We start from the raw sequence: 22286 nt of genomic DNA on the forward strand, positions 1-22286 counted from the left end.
TACCGTGTGGTTACAGGGAGAACGTACAAACTCCATACTGACAGCACCCATAGTCAGGATCGAACCTGGGTCTCTGGCGGTGCTCTGGTTTCCTCCCACACTCCAAAGACATCCAGGTTTGTCGGTTAATTGGCTTCAGTAAAATTGCAAATTGTTCCTGATGTGCAAAATAGTGCTAGTGATCGCTGGACGGCACAGACTTGGTGGTCCGAAGGGCTAGTTTCCACTCTGTATCTCAAAAAGAGATCGAAACAAACGATAATAGTGCAAAGCCAAAAATAATGCCCCCAAGTCTACATAGTTTGGAGCCTATTTGGAGGTTATACTGTTTAATGGCGCGATGCTTGTCTCTTTAGCCAAGGATCCAGTCAGAATTTTGCTCGATCATGCACCTGTGAATGTCTTTAACCTGATAAATAGGAATTCCAGCTGTCTTTCAGTCTCTGGAGATCAGCCATAAACTAAATAAAACTTAGAAGATCTTTTAATTTGTAATAAAGGCAGAAATAAATCACTGTATAGGATACAGGACAGATTCAAAACAGGGCTATTAACAATTTCACCTGTTTCGCTGGAGGGGAGCGCTCCGTTTCGCTGGCCCGGGGCAGCCGGCAGCCTGAAGTCACAGCCTGAAGCCGCGGTCTGCAGAGCTCCAGCTGGTGCGGCGTCTACAGCCTCGTGGGGGACCCGTGGGAAGAAGAAGCCATCACTGCCGGCCCGCAGCCAACTTCTACCGCGGGCCCGGCATGGACTTACCATCACCCCTGGAGGGGAGCTTCGACCGCCGGCCCTGCGGTCTACGGTGCTTCTGGCTGCGGCGGGGACTTTAAATCTCGACTGCCGGCCTGCGGCCTACACCATCTTAAAGCCGCGGTCTCCGGTGAGGAAGAGCCGATCTTGGACTGACTCTGGACTCTGGTCCTGTACACGGGGGGGAAATGGAGGAGGACTGGCCAAATTTTTGTGCCTTCCACCACAGTGATGAATGCTGTGGTGGATGTTTGTGTTACAGTTTTATTGTGTGTTCTTTATTATTGTACTGCTGCTGACAACCCAAATTTCCACCGACCCTGGTTGTGTGGTAATAAATTATATCTATCTATCTATGAATTAATGACATTTTCAAAATAAGTGAACAAATATTTTATACAGATTTAAGGAATCTGTATCACATTATCATGAAAAATAATATTGTGCACAAAAAATAAAATAATTGTTTCCATAACTAGATTCTTGCACAGTGGAAGACACAATAGCACAGCGGTAGAGTTGCTGCCTTACAGCATCAGAGACCCGGGTTTGATCCTGGCTACGGGTGTTTGTCTGTACGGAGTTTGCACGTTCTCCCTGTGACCGCGTGGGTTTTCTCCAGGTGCTCCGGTTTCCTCCCACACTCCAAAGACACGTAGGTTTGTCGGTTAATTGGATTTGATAAATTGTCCCCAGCATGTAGCAGGGAACTAGTGTGCAGATGATCGTTGGTTAGTGAGTACTTGGTGGGCCGAAGCGGATATTTCCACACTGCATCTCGAAACTAAACTAAACTAAACTAAGTTCTATTTAACTAGCTCAACGATATCAAGGTCACTACTGATTATAGCCTTTTTATTTCTAGTTTATTTAACTTCTTAAATTTGTTTCCCTAGCTGCAATCGAGATGCTGCCTGTCCCGCTGAGTTACTCCAGCTTTTTGTGTCTATTGTCGGAGGAGGTAGTTGAGTCAGGTACTACTGCAATATTTAAGAAACATTTAGGTAGATACATAGATAGGACGGGGTTGGAGTGTTGCAAAACGCAGGCAGGAAGAACCAAAAGGGTCTCGACCCAAAACTTCTCCCATTCCTTCTCCCCAGAGATGCTGCCTGTCCCACTGAGTTACTCCAGCATTTTGTGTCTATCTTCATTGTAGATGGGACATGTTGGTCGGTGTGGGCAAGTTGGGCCAAAGGGCCTGTTAACCACCACGCTGTATAACTCTTTGCCTCTATAATCTGTGCTACATTAATTGAAGGGTATATGTGGGTTTGGCAGAACTATCGATCTCGTCTCAAAAAGGAGCATGGCATGAACTTATATTTGTGAAGAAGCTTGGTTTAACATTTAAGAAAGAATGCAGCAAGCTTTCTGTACTGTGCTGAAACATTCCTTCTGAGCCTGAAAGCTGTCAAATGGTGATTTCACACACATTGCTCCAATTCAGACACAAGTTCACACGATAAGCTGAACAGCAGATATTATAATTTTGCCATATCTTGACATATAATATCTTTAATTTTCAAGAGAGCGTTTCTAAAACTGATGTGAATTATAATCTTATTTCCCCTCCCGAAAAGATAGGACCTCCATTTGTATTATAGTCAGTCGTGTTGCAATTTACTTGCCTTCACTGTTCACAAACCTAATCGGAAGAGAAGTTGGGTCAACAGTTTGCTGTGAGATGGAGCCAGCTTACATTCCCTTGCATTAATCGAATTGTGTTCCCTGGGGCAGTGTATACCTTTGCCTGCAGCAATGGCGAATCTGGGCACACAGGGGGTGGAGGAGGCCATGCGGAGAGGGTTTTATGGAGTTGTTAATAATCTTCAAATTTAAATTACTAATAAAAATGGGGAATGGTGAAAACACAGAGCTGAATTGAATTCAATTTGTCACTGTCACATGTGACAAGTCACAATCAAATTCTTTGCTCGCGTACTCAAGGTATGCAAATAGTCGCCACGTAAAGGTCGCTGACAAAGTTACAATGTATCCCACGCTGGGTCCTCCTATGTTCTTCCCCCCTTTACCCCCCCCCCCACCCCCACCCCCCCCCCCTTCACGGTGGTTCCCCCCCACACAGGATTAGATTCACGGACAAAAAATAATAAAAGTTCAAGGTTGACACCCCTTTATTCGATCCGTTTGGCTGTGGCACGGTGGCGCGGCGGTTGAGTTGCTGCCTTAAAGCGCCAGAGAACATGGTTCGATTTCGACAACAGGTGTTGTAAGTAAGGAGTTTACACGTTCTCCCTGTGACTGCGTGGGTTTTCTCCGGGTGATCCGGTTTCCTATCACACTCCAAAGACGCACAGGTTTGTAGGTTAATTGTCTTATGCAAAAAATTGTGAATTGTTACCCCCATTTGTAGGACAGTGCTGGTGTATGAGGTGACCGCTGGTCAGCGCGGACTCGGTGGGCTGAAGGGCCTGGTTCCACACTGTATCTCTAAAGTCTAAAGTCTACAGTTTCAGCAGAATACATTTCTGAAAATATGATTTGGAGTTTGAATGAATTTGGTACAGATACACAGGGGTCTGTGTTGGTAGGTGAACACATTACTCTTCAAATGATTGGTCTAGTCTGGGGATTGGGTGACAATATTCTCATTTCAGAAATTACCTGGCTTTAAATGCCAAGAAACTGGCAACAAATATTTACTGAATCATCACCAGAATCTTTGAGTTTCCAGAAGAGGAGCAGTAAGTGCAGATTATAAAAATAGCCGGTAAACGGATTGTAGCAATAAATACATTGGCCTCATGAGGGGTGGCAACATAAACTCAGTTTGAATGCATGGTCTAACCATGGCCTATGAGAGTTAGAGTCATGGAGTCCCACAGCGTGGAAACAGGCCCTTTGCCCAACTTGACCACGCTGAACAACATGTCCCATCTACACTAGTCCCACCTGCCTGCGTTTGGCACGTGTCATCATAATAGCCATAATCAAGGACCAGTCGCACAAACATCACTCCATCTTCTCATCTCTCCCATCAGTAAAAGGTACCTGTACTGAAGTTTGAAAACGCATACCTCCAGATTCAGGGACAGTTTCTTCCCAGCTGTTATCAGGCCTCTCACCAGCTAGAGTGAGTGTGGTCCTGACCTCCCATCTACCACATTGGACCCCTTTGAACTACATTATCTTTAATCAGACTTTATCTCCCACCAAATATTGTCCCCTACGAACCTTTATCTGTGTTCTGTGATGGTTTGATTGTAACCATGCATAGTATTTTCTTTGACTGGATTGCATGCAAACAAAAGCTCTTCACTGTACCTCAGTGCATGTGGCAATAATAAACAAAAATTAGTATGAAAGAACTGCAGATGCTGGTTTAAATCGAAGATGGACACAAAATGCTGAAGTAACCCAGCGGGACAGGCAGCATCTTTGGAAAGAAGGAATGGGTGACGTTTTGGGTCGAGACCCTTCTTCAGACTGAAATAAGTAAACCAAATTTAACTAAACTTAAACTAAAATAAGTCCTGACATGCAAACATTATTGAATTGAATTGATTTGAATACTTTATTGCCACATGTGACAAGTCACAGTGAAATTCTTTTGTTTAAGAAGGAACTGCAGATGCTGGAAAATCGAAGGTACACAAAAATGCTGGAGAAACTCAGCGGGTGCAGCAGCATCTACGGAGCGAAGGAAATAGGCAATGTTTTGGGCCGAAACGTTGCCTATTTCCTTCGCTCCATAGATGCTGCTGCACCCGCTGAGTTTCTCCAGCACTTTTGTGTACAGTGAAATTATTTGCTTTGCATATCCAAGGTATGCAAAGAGTCTCCACATAAAGGGTGCCAACAAAGTATCCCGTGCCAGGTCCTCCTTTGTTCTACCCCCCCACTCCCCATTCCCACCTCCCCCCTCCTCCTCCATCCCAGCCATTTCCCCTCACTGGCCCCTCCTTTGTTCTTCCACCCCACGGTGATCCGAATTATAGATTTATTTTATTTAGTTTAGTTTAGAGATGCAGTGCGGAAACAGTACAGGACACCGAGTCCACAACAACCAGCGATGCCCGCACATTAGCACTATCCTGCACACACTAGGGACAATTCACATTTATACCAAGCCAATGAACCTACAAACCTGTATGTCTTTGGAGTGTGGGAGGAAACTGAAGATTTCGGAGAGAACCCACATGGAACAGCAGTATAACGGAGAAACCCACAGGGAGAATATACAAACTCCATACTAACAAGCACCAGTATCGAACCAGGAACTCTGGCGTTATAAGCGCTGTAAAGGCAGCGACAACACGCCGTGTACCCCCCCCCACCAAAAAAACAATATAACGATTTATAAATCTGTATATAAACTTATAGAGCCATGTAAAATCTATATAAAAACATAATTATAATTTTTTCATGATTAAGCCTGTGGAAATTTCTCTCTCGAAACATAAAGGTTTTTGCAGTGACTGCCCAGTTTCCAAGCCCATGTTAATAAGTTACACATCAACCACAGGCATGCCTCTTTTCCACTTTAAACTCACCACTCAGTATTATCAGATAGGTTCAATTTACAGCTTTTTTCCACCAGCAGGAGAGAAATAAAACTGATCACAATCTTCAATACAAAAAAATGTGTTTTTTTTTTGTTGCAAAAGAGCAACATTCAGATAACTGCGCAAATAAAATAAATAGAAGTGCAAATGAGCAGTTTCTTTGGACCTGGCCATGTGTATGTTGGCGTGAAGCGTGGCAAGACCCATTGCTTTTGAACTGATAAAATATTTTTACAGCAGAAGTTTGTTTCCACACCAAATTGCCCTCGTAAAATGGAAAGCAACTTTCGATTTGGTGAGGAATGATGAGCCAAATGACTTACTTTCCTGTCAATTGCCAGCGTGTGGTGAACTGAACAGGAGCTTGAAACCTAAAATGGGCTCCAGTTTATTTTCACACCGTGCGAGGGGAATATCTAGTGTTGGGTCCGAGGCGACAGCGAGACACGCACTTTTCTCCCCGAAGGTTCACAAGATTTTCCTTCAAACGCTCATTGTGTGCGCAATAATAATCTGTAATAAGAGCTCTCACCGAGTTTGTGAAGTCTTTGCAACCAGGTATAAATTTTAGTTTCCAATTTCCCTCAGCACAATAAATTCTGTGGCACTATTGTTAAGAAAAGAGAGAGGTTTCCAGCATTGCTTTCCACCTCTGGAGATGACAGCAAAGCCCAAAGAGGAACAGAGGTGCCACTAGAGCTGGCATGACATTGCCCTGAGGATCGTCACCAGCGTTAGACTCTAGACCTTAGAGATACGGCATGGAAACAGGCTCTTCGGCCCACCGAGTCCACGCCGACCAGCGATCAGCCCATACACTGGCACCATCCTACACACTGGGGACAATTCACAATTTTACCAAAGCCAAAGTCACCTACAGACCCACATGTCTTTGGAGTGTGGGAGGAAACCAGAGCACCCAGAGAAAACGCACGCTGCCACAGGGAGAACGTGCTAACTCCGCACAGACAGTAACCTGATCCATTGGGTTACTCCAGCTTTTTGTGTCTGTCTTCGGATGAAACCAGCATCTGCAGTTCCACCCTTCACATACAGACGGCACCTGTAGTCAGGATCAAATCCAGGTGTCTGGTGCTGTAAGGCAGCAACTCTACTGTTGCGCCACTGTTCAGGCAGCAAGGTGGCAGAGCGGCAGAGTTGCTGCCTTACATGTGGAAATAAAATGTATTGGGTCCATTGACAAGATCCGCTGCACAATACAGAAAGATGTTCGTTTACCTATTACCACAATTTAAAACAGCTTTGCAAGATAATGCTGTTTATAAAAGGATGATCATTTCAATAGAGTCAGGCCCTCACTTGGCACAGTGAATGACGCTGGAGCTGTATCTCCAGAAAAGACACTGGAAGCAAAGGTTTCAGGTCTTGGCTCACTGTGCAACTAAACCCTTAGCCGCAAAACACAATGCTATCTCTATGACGACAAGAATAACATGAATTGTATCAAGTTATTGTGGCTGCTGAGCGTTCATCAACAGAGTGCGGCTTCAGTATTCAATTCTCAAGTTGGGAATTTGGCCAGAAGGGGTATTCTGCAATACAAGAATACACCGGGCAGTCACAGTTGCTGCCTTACAGCGAATGCAGCGCCGGAGGCCCGGGTTCGATCCCTCCCACATTCCAAAGACGTACAGATTTGTAGGTTAATTGGTTTGGTAAATGTAAAAATTGTCCCTAGTGTGTGTAGGATAGTGTTAATGTGCGGGGATCGCTGGTCAGCGCGGACCCGGTGGGCCGAAGGGCCTGTTCCTGTGCTGTATCTCTAAACTAAACTGAAATTAAAAGAGGAAATGTGTAACTTTGTCGGCACCAGAAACGTGGCAACACTTGTGTACCGCCCAGGTGAGGCCTGCTGTATGATTTCACCGGGTTGTACGCAAAGCAAAGCGTTTCACTGTACCTAGGTACATGTGACAATAAAATATTATTGCAGTTAAACTATACAGCTCAGAACTCAGATGAATAGTGAAAGGCCTGGAGAGAGTGAACGTGGAGAGGATGTTTCCACCAGTAGGAGAGTCTAGGACTAGAGGTCACAGCCACAGAATTAAAGGACGTACTTTTAGGAAGGAGATGAGGAGAAATTTCTTTAGTCAGTGGTGAATCTGTGGAATTCTTTGCCACAGAAGGCTGTGGAGGCCAGTCAGTGGATATTTTTAAGGCAGGGATAGATAGATTCTTGATTAGTATGAATGTGACAGGGGTTATGTGGAGAAGGCAGGAAAATGGTGAATTGAATGGTGGAGTAGATTTGATGGGGCTGAATGGCCTAATTCTGCTGCTATCTCATATTCTGCACTCTGTATCTTCCCCTTTGCTCGATCTGCTGTACTTGAGAATCAGGGTATTGCCTCCAGCGCCTGCAAGGTTGGCTGCGGGAGGCACCACCAGGACACAGAGACGGTCGGGCGAGGAGAGGGACATTGGTTGGCGGGCTGAACTGGTCGAGGGCAACAGAGGAGACCTGGGGCTTACCTGGGGCTTACCTGGATCAGGGACGCTCCACAACATCCAGCATGTGGGCCAGACTTCGGACTTTTCGTTTTCTTTTGTAAATGGTGCCAAAATAAGGCGAGGGGTGCAAGAATTTCACTGTGCACTGAAGGCTATACTTGAAAAAGCTATACATGAATTATAATCGAGCCGTCCACAGTGTACAGATACACGATAAAGGGTATAAAGTTTGATGCAAAATAAAGTCCAGTAAAGTCCAATCAAAGATAGTCCAAGGGTTTTCAACGAGGTAGATAGTAGCTCAGGACCGATCTCTAGTTGGAGGTAGGATGGTACAGTTGCCTTCTTCTTCATGCGTTTGAGGCAGCAGAAGTCTGCAGAAGGGTGATGCCATCCGGTTCGACATCCGTAGGTGCCTGCCCTAAAAAGGGCGCATGCTCTGGTTTGGCGCCAAGCCGTGGCACTGCTGCTGTCTCAGTTTGTTGTCGTTTGCCTGACTGAGGTCAGTTGACAGGGCTCACCACAGGGAGGTCGACAACATGAGCCACGTTTTGTTGCCTGATAACAGCTGGGAAGAAACTGTCTGGAGGTATTCTAAAATAGTTAGATCGATTTGGGGAAGCAGAATTTGGGGAAGAAACTTTATTCTAATATAAAGTTTGATAGATTTGGGGAAGCAAATATATATATGGACGTAAAATGGGAGGTTTTGTTTGTCGGTCATCCACACTCTTAATGTTCAAGCAGCTGAATGATTACGACTTGTTCATGTTTGGGTGAGTTGGGTTTCCAATCAGATGTGAAGAGATGGTGCACCTTACCACTTTGAGGAAACCTGCCCACCAAACCTAACCAGCTCTCGTGGGTGGATTTCTTTCCTGATATGTTTGCAATCTGGTGCTTTCCCTTGCGGATGCTGCATAACATTTGCCAAATGACAGCGACCAGCTGCCTGAAGTCGGTCAGATAGAATAATCTAGGCGGGAGCAAATCAGATGGGAAAAACACAAAATGCTCAAATTTTTTAAACATCTGAACTTTTTAACAGATATAAGGAACTGCGGACTCAGCACAACAGCGCTGCCTTCCATTAGAGATTCACCGTTGACGTGAGGGTGGGAATCTCCTGTTGCTGCGTGAAGCTACTGGAACTTCTGCTGCACCATAAAGGGAATGTCCAACAGCTGTGCGGAAATTGTCTTGACATAAATTTGTCTTAAAACAGCTGCATAATGCAGTCAAGCTGTGACTGTACAAAACAACCATTTGCAGGTAGCATTTAGAGAACAAACTCTAAAGCCCATCATATTTTTATTCAGCTGGAAGAAAAATAATGTGTGGGACTGAAGAAGGGCCTCGACCCGAAACGTCACCCATTCCTTCTCTCCAGGGATGCTACCTGTCCAGCTGAGTTACTCCTGCATTTTGTGTCTATCTTTGGAAAAAACATAATCCTAATATCAGTTATGTTTTTCTTTGGTGAGAAAACAACAAACTTCATGAAGATAGGCAATGTCGCAGAGATAGACAGGACGGTATCCACCGTTGTTTTTAAGTACCAGGGATGGCACAGTGGCGCAGCAGTAGAGTTGCTGCCTTACAGCGCCAGTGACCTGAGTTCGATCCTGACCGCTGGTGCTTGTCTGTATGGAGTTTGTACGTTCTCCCTGTGACCCACGTGAGTTTTCTCCAGGATCCCCAGTTCGTCCCACACTCCAAAGACGTTCAGGTGTGTAGGCTCATTGGCTTGGTAAAATTGTAAAATGTCCCTCGTATGTGTGGGATAGTGTTAGTGTGCGGGGATCACTGGTTGCATGGACATGGTGGGCCGAAGGTCCTGTTTCTGCTCCGTATCTCCAAAAACAAATCAACTAAACTAAACCAGAAGCCAACATTGGCTCCATTTAAAGAGTTTGGCTCCATTATCATTCGTCATTGTTTCTGAATCACTATGGTTAGGCCTCAATATTGTTTAGTTAAAATCCTATCTGATCTCTATCTATATCCTCACAATGGAATGTAGATCCACTATCATTTAATTTAATGGAATATGCTATAAATGTTTCCAACAGAGATACTATTGTAATATATATCATACCTCTGGTCTTTAGAATTGTTTTTCTTGGTAAAGGGCCTGTCCCACTTTCACGACCTAATTCACGACATCTGCCGAGTTTGCCCTTGACTCATACTCGCAGCGTGGCCGTCACGAGGTCGTAGGAGCTTGTAGGTAGGTCGTAGGTAGGTCGTGATGCTAGTCGTAGGTACTCATGGCATCAAGTAGGTCGGGGCATTTTTCTAGCCTGATGAAAAATGTCCATGAGTAAAAAAGGTTGTGAATTAGGTGGTGAAAGTGGGACAGGCCCTTAAAGCTCACATTCTCCCCTTTAACAAATGCAGAAACAAGGAATTGCAGATAGGTGACGTTTCAGGTCGGGAAACCTCTTCCACACCTTAAGGAGACTTCGCAGTGGAGCGGTCAAAATGTAAAACAAGGAACTGCAGATGCTGGTTTACCAAGGAAAGACACAAAATGCTGGAATAACTCAGCAGGTCCTGCAGAACATGGATAAAGGACCTTGTGGGTCAGGACCCTTCTCACATTTTGACAGCACCTCTGCAAAATCTCCTCAAGGTAAGAAAGAAGGATCCCAACCAGAAACGTTATCTATCCATGTTCTCCAGGGATGCTGACTATGGGGACAATTTTATCGAAGACAAGTAACCCACAAACCTGCCCGTCTTAAAATGTGGCACCCAGATCTGAACGCAATACTTCAGCTGCACTTCACAATGCTTTAACAAACTATGGTTTCAGAAAGATAGGCACAGTGCTGGAGTGACTTAATGGGTCAGTCGGCATCTCTGTAGAAAAAGGATGGGTGATTTTTCGGGTCAGGGCCCTTGTTTAGACACTTTAGAAATATTGTTTTAGAAATATATTTTTATGAATTCAATCACCAAATCATTGATAAAGTCTTGAATCACACATAACAAAAAATAAACCTTGATTGAGTTAGTCTCTGTAAATCAAAGGTCTGTGCAAAAATGCTAGGGGATAGTCATGTTTGTTGTGATAATTGACATATCAGGGACAAGTCTGAAGAAGGGTCTCGACACAAAATGTCACCTATTCCTTTTCTCCAGAGATGCTGCCTGGCCCACTGAGTTACTACAGCTTTGTGTGTCTGTCTTCGGATTAAACCAGCTTCAGCAGTTCCTCCCTACGCACTTAGATTTGGTTTGGCTGAATAAAAAATGACTTCATTGCGAGACAAAGGGAAAGGGAATCTTACCCTTGCTGGTGAAATGGGTTCAAACTCAGATCTGAGACAGTGCAAGTTTTAACAGATGGCAATAACTAGTCTTCCAAGGTTTTTCTTATCTCTTCCTTCCAACCCTGCAGAGATAACACATTGGAATCATGTCTTTTGACAATGACTAAGAAGCTAAGAAATAAGCAGGAGATGCAGCTTTAAAGAGCTCTTTCCATTTGACATCAGGATATTACACAGAGAAACAGTACTGTTTTATGATTGTTTCATATATACCTCACTGTTAGAATAATCAGTTCAATACAACCAAAATATGTACCAAGAACATCGATTCAGCTATGAACAATATAATTTCAGTTTAGTTTAGAGATACAGGGCAGAAGCAGGCCATTCGGCCCACCGAGTCCGCGCCGACCAGCAACCCCCGCACATTAACAATATCCTACATACACTCGGGACAATTTACACTTGCACCAAGCCAATTAACCTACAAACCTGCACGTCTTTGGAGCGTAGGAGGAAACCGAAGAACTCGGAGAAAAACCCATGCAGGTCACGGGGAGAACGTACAAACTCCGCACAGTCAGCACTCGTAGTCGGGATCCGATCGCCTCCGACGCTGGAAGCGTTGTAAGTCTACCGTTGCGCCACCGTGCTGCCCAATTGCAGTACCTTCAGTTAGAGTCTGTGAAAGAGGATGATTTCATTAGGAACAAAAAACTGGTCTGAGTATTGTATTAATGTAAATGATATAATGAAAGTGGAGAAACAAAGTGCTGGAGTAACTCAACCATGTTCTTCCCGGTGTTAGTGGTGAAATGATTGTGTGGCCAGGGTGGTGTGGGTCTCTGATGATGCTTGCTGCCTTTTTGAGGCAGTGACTCCTGTAAATCCCTTCGATGGTGGGGAGGACAGAACCCCTGATGGACTGGGCAGTCTTCACCTTTGTTTTTGCAATCTCCTTCACTCCTAGGCATTCGGGTTGCCAAACCAGGCCGTGATGCGACCAGTTAATATGCTCTCTACTGTACACCTGTAGATGTTTAAGAATCAGCAGAGTCAGTGGCACGGTGGTAGAGTTGCCACCTTACAGCGCCAGATACCCTGGTTCGATCCTGACGACTTACTGTGCTGTCTGTACAGAGTTTGCACGTTTTCCACATGACCTGCAGGTGTTTCTGGGACCTCTGGTTTCCTACCACACTCCAAAGACAGACAGGTTTGTAGGTTAATTAGCTTGGTCAAATTGGAAAATGTCCCTAGTGTGTGTAGGATATTGTTAGTGCGCGGGGATAGCTGTTCGGCGCCAAATCTGTGGGCTGAAGAGCCTGTTTCCGTGCTGTATCCAATCTAAACTGAAGTCTTCTTCTTGCGTACGGCGTGCACAGCCATATTCTATTTGATCTATTTGTTTGTGCATGTTGGGTTAGTCGAAACAGGGTGGACCATTTGGAATATTTAGGAGGACCAAGATACCAAGAACCAAGAACCAAGAACCAAGAATCTCCCACCCCATCTAAACTGAAGTAAACTAAAATAAACTAAACCAAATCAAGAGTCCTCTCTGACATACCAAATCTCTGCAATCTTCTCAGGAAGGGAGCATGCCTGTTGTCATATTCAAGGGAAATCGTGCCTACAGGAAAGCTTTGTTATTGTAAATCTCACAAGGTTAACCTGGCAGGTTTCTGGCAAGCAAAATTCCTTAGCTTTGTTCTCACCCCTGTGATGTCAAGACAGGAAAATTAATCCTCATTTATTGCAGGCCTAATCTGGAGTTAAGCCTCAGACAAGATCACTGCAAGAGAAAGGGGTGTTCCCATATAGCAGGTGAGGTTATGGTCGAAAGAACAAAGGGTAGTTTATAACCAGCTGGGCATAACATGGAGATTCAGTGATCAAAACGACTGAAACTATTGTCATCCAATTTATAGACAGCCACTGGCTTGATGTGTAGAGTTTTACCTCTCTCTGGTGACACGGTGGCTCAGCGGTAGAGCTGCTACCTTACAGCGCCAGAGACCCGGGTTCGATCCTGACTGCAGGTGCTTGTCTGTATGGAGTTTGCAGGTTCTCTGCGTGACCTGCGTGGGTTTGTCCCAGGTTCTCCGTTTTCTTCCCACACTCCAACGAGGTGCAGGTTTGTAGGTTATTTGGCTTGGTAAAATTGTAAATACTCCCTAGTGTGTGTCGAGCAGTGTTAATGTGCAGGGATCGTGGGTGGGCCCGGACCTGGTGGGCCGAGGGGCCTGTTGTATCTCTAAACTATAATTCATATAGAAGAACAAAAGGCAGAGCTACAAATATTGGTTGGATTCAAAGTATTATTTCAGCATTTACAATACCTTCCAACTTTACCAACTTGAGCATTTTAATTTACTCACGAGTTTAAGTTGCAGAAAGACAGTGGTGAGTGAGTGCAACTGAAATAGACTTCATAGTCCTTACATTCTAATTTAATAAAAAGGAACTGCAGATGCTGAGTCTGAAGCAGGGTCACGATCTGAAATGTCACCTATCCATGTTCTCCAGAGATGTTGCCTGACCCGCTGAGTTATTCCAGCACTTTGTGTCACTCTTTAAATTCAGCCTGGACTCAAGGGCCTGTGCTATAGGGAAATGGTTGGGCAGGCGAGGACTTTATCCCAGCATTCTGTGTCTATCTTCAGTATAAACCAGCATCTGCAGCTCATTCCCACACGTTAGGACTTTATTGGAGTTGGAGTGCAGGAGGCTGAGGTTTGATCCTCTATGTGTATAATTCATGAGGGGAATACATGCACAGAGTTTTTTACTCAGGATTCAGGAATCAAGAACCACAGTACATATGTTTAAGGTGAGAGGGGAAAGATTTATACAGGAATCTGAGGAGCAACTTTTTCACTTAGTATGGTGCTAGGCATATGGAACAAATAAGGTTGCCAACTTTCTCACTCCCAAAGATGGGACAAAAGGTCAGAATATGGAACACATTCCCAACAGCAATTCATTGACCGACTCGGCCGTGGCTGGGTGAATGATGAGTTGGCCCGGGTGCTGGACTGCACACAAAGCCCAGCCGGCGGGCCAGCTGAGGAGTTTTGGCCCGGGTGACGTCGTGCGCAAAGTCCAGCACCCCGTCCAACTCATGAACCGATGATCGGCCGTGAGAAGGAGGGGGATGGTGTTGTCGGCGGTAAGCGAAGGTCCGAAGGTCGGACAGCTGGCCGGGCTGCCGCCCGACTGGGCCACGGGCGAGGTGCTACTGCTGCACTCCATGGGCTGCACTACGTCGGGACGGGTGAGGCAGGCTGGACGCAGCACTCCGACCCGACAGTCCCCTCGACTCGAGTAGTAGCAGTCAAATACAGGACAAGGGAGGTCCCGTATGGGACAAACCAATTTAGCCCAATATATGGGATGTCCCAGCTAATACGGGACAGTTGGCAACCGTAGGAACAAACTACTGCAGGAGGTAGTTGAGGCAGGTATTATAGAAGCATATAAAAGTCAATTGGACGGATAAATGGATAGGAAAGGATTATGGGGGTATGGGCCAAACGAAACAAATGGGACTTATTGAGATGGAGTATAATGGCTAGCATGGACATGATGGACCGAAGAGCCTGTTTCTGTGCTCTAGGTCCCTCTGACTAAATCAGTGTTTTAATTCTTGCAACGCATAAAAATGGCAGAAAGTTATCAATTTTCATTTTGGGAGATGATTTCTTTCCAGCTTGGATTTAGTCAGTCATTTATGAGCTTCCATTAAACAAGGAGAGGAGAGATTGTTTTTGAAGCCTTCAAATGAATTGCCTTGGCACCGAGTCCTTCCACAATTTATTTGAGGCCCCGAACAAGACTCACACTAAAACGATTTCAAATGACACATCATAAAGTCTGAAGAATGACCTTGAGGAAAGTATTATGGAGCGTGGCGATCCTATTTGGTGGTTACAACGTAGTTACAAAAGGAAGAGCGATGCTTAAAAGAAAATCAGTGTAAATAGTTGTGGAGTCACCAAGGGAAAATCAGTAGCAGCAGTAGCACTGTGTGTGTTTCTCTGCTAAAATAGCTGGATCAAACTAAGTAGGGAGCAAAGAGGAAAGACGCTGTATAGAGAGTCAGTTCAAGTCACTTTTATTTCTATAGCACATTTAAAAAACAACTCTCATTGACCAAAGTGCTTTACATTGGTGGAGGTACTAATGTTATACAACAGCGGGGCATTGACTTGTTTGCCAAATTTCAAATAGAGAGGGCCCGAAGGATTGATGATAAATGCAGAGACCAAAAGTATGGCTGAGAAATCATAATAAGAGGTCCCAATATGGAAAAGTATGCATGAAGCAAATCAACCTTTGCTTCTTTTCACGGTGGCACAGCGGTAGAGTTGCTGCCTTACAGCGCAGCAGACCCGGGTTCGATCCTGACCACGGGTGCTGCCTGTACGGAGTTTGTACGTTCTCCCTGTGACCGCGTGGGTTTTCTCGGGATGCTGCGGTTCCCTCTCACATTCCAAAGGCATGCTGGTTTGTGCTGGAGTAGCTCAGTGGGTCAGGCAGCATCTCAATCCTTTCTCTTATTCAATGACATTTGTAATTACCTTCATGATGACTTTCTGCGCAATTGTCAAGCAAACCGGGGAAAACATTCTTTCTAAAGATATTTAAAATGTCACTGAAAAAATGCAAGTGCTGAGAACTGCAAATTAGTTATGTCCGTGCATTTTACCTGATTAAATCATGCCCTCCCTCCTAGAAGCACTCTATCAGTTAAACTTTGGGATGACGTGGCTGGTTCTAGGAACATTGCCCTTTGACCTATGAACCCAGGCTTGACTATAGCCAGAGAGGAAAAGAGGGTTCATTATGTCCAGTGTGTGAGGCATATGAATTTAATCTCTCCAGTATCAATCTCGTTATCTTAAAGATCCTCACAGTACAAAGTTGACCATAAATTGGCACAAACTGACACCAAGTTGGCAAAGTCACTACTGGAAGGATTTGCGAGGATTACCGGTATAGCAGAGTAAACTGCACTGAGGCTATGAATGAGGGCATTGTTAGGACATAGCTCTACCCTGCACCTGGTCACACTGCACTTGACCTGATACTGCTTAATGGCAAAAAAGGGCATCTCTCCCCAAACCCACATCTGCCTCATAGAACGCATAAAACATCTGCAAGAAAAAAACAGATTTTAGTTTTAGTTTTAAAGGTGCAGTGTGAAAACAGGCCCTTCGGAACGCCAAGTCTGTGTTGACCAGCGATCTGTGTGCATTAGTTATATCCCACAGATTAGGGACAATTTATACCAGCCAATTAACCTTCAAACCTGAACGTCTGTGTAGTGTGGGAGGAAAGCGGAGCACCCGGGGAAAACCCACGCAGGTCACAGGGAGAACGTGCAAACTCTGTACAGACAGCACCCGTGGTCAGGATCGAACCTGGGCCTCTACCAATGTAAGGCAGCAACTCCACCATTGCGCCACTGTGCCGCCAGTGTGTCAAATGAAAGACAAAAGAAGTAAAATAATGGTTCAACATGTGGCTGGCTTGAAAAAGTTGAGGAAGGATAGACAGCACTAGGAAGAGATAGTCATTTATAGAAATAACACTGTGGGCAACACATTTGTGCAGCGGTAAAGTTGAGATCTTGCAGTGTCAGAGACCCGGGTTTAATCCTGACCACGGTTGCTGTCTGCGCAGAGTTTGTACGTTCTCTCCCCGTGACCACGTGGGTTTTCTCCAGGTGCTTCGGTTTCCTTGCACAATCCAAAGATGTGCAGGTTTGTAAGTTAGTTGGTTTCTGTAAATTGTAAATTGTCACTAATGTGTATGGGGGTAGTGCTACTGTATCGCTAGTTGGCGCAGACTCAGTGGGCCGAAGGTTTCGGTTTCCCTCGTTGTGTCTCTAATGTCCAAAGTCCAAGGTCTAATTAACTCCTTAAAAAAAGAACAGCAAATATGTACCATAAGTTACCTGCACATCACTTTGGTACAAGACCTGTGGTTAGGAAAGTGTCTGGATAAATGTATTGTAGGGGCGCCTGCTGGCGTACACAGAGATTGAACTCGGCGTTCAGAAGCCGCGGTCACGTGACTCGGGAGGGGCGCGGTTTCGCGCGGTTTTTCACTTGCGCGCATTAGTTCAGCGCTGACCACCGTTGTGGGCAGACGTGTTTGAAGAACCTGTATACTGGCAATCGCACTTGTGAATAAAGATTTGTTGAAAACTCCAGTAGTGGTTTCTCAGACCACTAAAGTATTCCATTTTGTTTTACCCCTTCTACAAGAAGAACTTTTTTCACCTGACAGAAAACTTATGAATGGGGCCTTGCTGGAATAGGCCTCACCAAGGACTGGTAATAATTGAGACTATTCATTCATACACTGGTGCCTGAGGGGGGGAAAAAATATTTTAAACAGATTGTTACCCAAATCCAAACATAATCAGATGTTTTACTAACTAAATAAGTGTTTTGCCAACAGGGCTTAAAATGAATCCCTTCTCACCTCATTATTTTCTAATATGGCTTCTCGATCTCCCAGAATCGAGAGCGTTTACTGTGGCACTGTGCACTGCCAGCATCAAATAAAACAACTTTTGAGAACGACACGTTGTGATAATCAGCAGCAAAAACTGCAACTTTAAATGTTTAAACTTTAAACTGCCATGTAAGTGGCCATAAAAAAAAAAAATAAGATGCATATAACAGCTGGAATCCATCTGCTACTTCTTGAGGGGCATTATTAAACAGTTGCGCTCAGCTGTTGAGAATGGGAGAGGGTTAAGCCACATTTTGCTGATTCTTCCATTAGCTTGAATACCGAACGCATTTTCAGATTTTAAAATTAAGCTTTATTTTTCCCTGCAATCTCGATATTTTTTTTGTTTGCAGTCTCAAATGGAGGCAATCATGCTAACAAACCAAAGTTGCAATGCCATCCGATATTTATGTCATTGATAGAAGGTATCAACAGAAAAACAGCTAACCCAACATCACTCCGGTAAGGCACTTCTGAGCAGTACCACTTGCTTCAGCAGTGTGACATTTTCATTTCCTGCATCACCTCAATTAGTCCTAATCAGTGTTGATTTACGAGCATTTATGGACCGGAGGCTTATATTCACTGGAGACAGATAGCAAACAGCCAAACTCAGAGCATATAGTACTGTTAACCAAGTCGTTAGTTATCTTATGTCCTGAGTTACTCCAGCATGTTGTGTCTACCTTCAATTTAAACCAGTATCTGCAGTTCTTTCCAACCTTTGTTAAATATCTTGTCAGTTTAGCTGGATTTTGGGTTGAAGTCACATTTTCAGAAAGGACGCATTGACGCAGTGGTAGAGTTGCTGTGGGTTCGATCAGAACTACAGGTACTGTCTGTACAGAGTTTGTACGTTCTCCCTGTGGCCGTGTGGGTTTTCTCCGGGTGCTCTGGTTTCCTCCCACATTCCATAAATCGCCCCTAGTGTGTGGGATGCAATAATAGGATAACTTATGAGTTCATAAGTTGTAGGAGAAGACTAGGCTATTCGGCCCACCGTCTCCTCTGATAACATAGACTAGTGTACGGGTGATCGCTGGTCGGTGCGGACCTGGTGAGCCGAAGGGCCTGCTTCCATGCTGTGTATCTAAACTTCCCCAACTCTGGGTAAAAGACTCTGTGCATCTACCTATGTATCTAAACTAAACTAAACTTCTTTCTGAGATTTGTCTTCAGCTAAAATCTCAGCAAGATGTGTTCTTTTCTTTCTGAGATTTTAGCTGAATCCTTTTGTTGGCCAAAAATGTCTAACATTAAATCATTTTAACCATCACAACTTAAAACAAAAAACGAGAATCCAAGAGCACATCTTAAAACACTGCAGAACTACAGAAGGTCCTTGTTTTGTATTTGCTCATTTCAGTAATGCTCCAGCATATAGTAATATCTTGGTAAAGGTTCGGCCAACCTTTCCAAGCAATTCAGTGAGAACATGCATGATTATGAATCCACACTTCATATTAATGTCACCATATTAATCAGATCAAAATAAAATTCATGGAACTGGGCAGTTGGCTTCCATCCGCTCTGACGAGGCCCGTTTCATCACCCTTGCGGCATGATTATTTTTAAATACAAGCTCATATTGGGCCCCGGTTACACAGTGTACCTGGAGTACCTCCAGGTAATTCCAGTTCAGTTCAATGGAAGCAATTTATGTCAGTAGGTTTGTCCTTTTATAAAATCATGAGAGGAATAGATCGGGTAGATGCACAGAGTCTTTTACCCAGAGTAGGGTAATCGAGGACCAGAGGACATAGGTGCAAGGTGAAGGGGAAAAGATTTAATAGGAATCCGAGGGGTAACTTTTTCGTGCATGGTGGGTGGGTGCATGGAATAAGCTGCCAGAGGAGGTCGTTGAGGCTGGGACTATCCCACCGTTTAAGAAACAGTTGGACAGGTACATGGATCAAACAGGTTTGGAGGGTTATGGACCAAGTGCAGGCAAGTGGGACTAGTGTAGCTGGGACATTGTTGGCCGGTGTGAACTTACAGGGAGAACTTACAAACGCCATACACATGGCACCCTTAGTCAGGATCGAACCTGTGTCTTTGGAGCTGTAAGGTAGCAGCCCTACCGCTCTGTGCCGACTGCTTTATAATGTATGCTGAACTCTTTCTTCAATGAATTGTACTGAATTCTTTAGGGCAATCTTTAATCAGAAAAGGCATGGGTCCTTGTCGACAGGGTTAAGTTGCTGCCTCACAGCGCCAGAGATCCGGGTTCGTTCCTGACTATGGGTGCTGTCTCTACAGCGTTTGTACGTTCTCCCGGTGACCATGTGGGTTTTCTCCGGGTGCTCCGAGATTTCCTCCCAGCTTCCAGACATACAGGTTTGTAGGTTAATTGGCTTTGGTAGAAACTGTCCCTACTGCGTAGGATAGAGTTAGTGCGCTGGTCGATCGCTGGTCAGCATGGACTCTGTGGGCCGAAGGGCCTGTTTCCGTACTGTATCTCTAATGTATAAAGTTTAAAACTCTAAACAACTAAGAGAAAGGATATCAAGATAACTGATAGACCAATGTGGACAGATGTAATGACAACTTGTCTTCACCAAAGTAAAGGGAAATATTTCTGGATAGAAATGTAACATTCCCAGTAAAAAATACATTTTTAAATAGTTCTGGATTATTGTTCACCAATCACTCTATTAATTCTCAAGTACAATTAATATTTTTTTACTTCACACTTCTAATATTATTTAGCCTTTATAGCTCTCTCTATATATCCACAGCACAATTTTCAGTTTTTCTTTACCCTACTTTGCACCTGTGTTTTGTTCAGACATTTTTATTTCATCCAGTTGTGATTTTCTTGCAAACCCTCTCGCCACATCTGTTTATATAACAACTTTCTTATTCACAGCATTCCTTTCATGCACCACTCTGTCATCCTCCCTCTCCCTCCCTCCCTCTTCCTCCCTCTCCATCCACTGTCCCTCTCCCATCCTAACCCCCCCACCCCCCCCCCTCCCAACCACTCTCTCCCTCTCCCTCTCCTACCTCCTCCCCTTCTCTCCCTCTCCCCCTCTCTCTCTCCCTCGAGCTCTCTCACTCTCTCTCTCTCTCTCTTTTGGCATCAGATTCCAGCATCTGGTTTCTTTACTGAGATTTACAGGCTTCGGGTCAGCTTGCTAAACACATCCTCTTTAACTCACTGCAGCTGTCTGCATGCTACTCAATGTTAGTTATATTCTATATATGAATTTGAATTCCAAAGAACAGGAGTCATTAAAATCGATTTCAAAATCATAGTTGATAATGTCATTCAAAAAAAGCCAATACATTTCCTTTAGGTCAGCTGACAAAATCATTACAGATGGAGCAATTTAACAAAACCAGAGATTTATTTAGGATATTCTTGGATGTTTTATTTCAGTCGACATTGGGGATAATTTTAAGTGTAGGAAGGAACTGCAGATGCTGGTTTACACTGAAGGTAGATACAAATTGCTGGAGTAACTCAGCGGAACAGGCAGCATCTCTGGATAGAAGGAATGGGATAATTTTAATCTCCTGATATCAATACTAATGGGTGTTTAATTCAATACCTGGCCTTTTATGATACGATACAATATGATACAATACAATGATGGAAATTGGCCTGCCAACAGTAAAAAACATGCAGTTACAAGGCATTGACAGTGGCATGTGCATTATAATAACAATGAAATTTAAGTGACCAGTTATTGCACAGCATATTGTTACAAACATGTAATATTTGCCCTGTGAACGTCAACTAATGGTCTGCTGTGTTATTCATAAGGACTACCGGGCAGTTGATGTGCCTATAAGCGAAAAGCAGAGTCTGAAGAGGGGTCTAGACCCGTAACGTCTCCTATTCCTTCTCTCCACAGATGCTGCCTGACCCGCTGAGTTACCCCAGTATTTTGTGTCCATCTTTGATGCGCCACTAAGTTTCACACCACCAGCCCGTTACAATATCCAAAGCAGGACCCAACAGCATGCTAAGGACCAAGACCAATATTTAATTTAGAATTCTTTCAGGCATCACGGTGCCGTTCTGACTGGTTCCCTCGTGTGTCAGGCGACGCGTAGCTCGCTGTTGGCTTCTGTCGTCGTCCAACATGTTGACAGAATTGGTCGCATGACTCGTCACAGAGTGCATCGTGCCGTCGTTTCCAGGGATCGCCACGAGGAGGCTTCTCTCATGATCCCCGGTTCACTAGTGAAAATACTGAAGAGAACCTAGAGGGCAAGTCTTCTGCAGGAGGCATCATATCTGTGGGGAAAGAAATAGTTAATCTTTTTTGTTCGATGATCATTCATCAGAGTGCTCCAGTGGGGCGATACAATGGCGCAGCAGTAGAGTTACTGCCTTACAGCGCCAGAAAACTGGGTTTGATCCTGTCTGTACGGAGTTTGCACGTTCTCCTTGTGGGTTTTCTCTGGGTGCTCCGGTTTCCTCCGGTTTCCTCCCACACTCTAGAGGTGCAGGCTTGTGGGTGATTTGGTTTCTGTAAATTGTCCCGAGTCTGTAGGATAGAACTACAGGGGCGATTGTTGGTCGGCGCGGACTCGGCAGGCCGAAGGGCCTGTTTCGACTCTAAACCTTTTCTGAATTACCATTCACTTGCACCATTTTCTGTTTGGGTTTAGAATCTGAGTCTCATGGCCAGAGAAACTCTGTGGTTCGCTCACAAGTTTCAAGTAAAGCCTGCATCACAGCTCTTTGCCTCTTGAGACTAATTCTAACCATGAC

The sequence above is a fragment of the Amblyraja radiata genome, chromosome 26 (genome assembly GCF_010909765.2).
Source record: "Amblyraja radiata isolate CabotCenter1 chromosome 26, sAmbRad1.1.pri, whole genome shotgun sequence".
Taxonomy (NCBI): Eukaryota; Metazoa; Chordata; class Chondrichthyes; order Rajiformes; family Rajidae; genus Amblyraja; species Amblyraja radiata.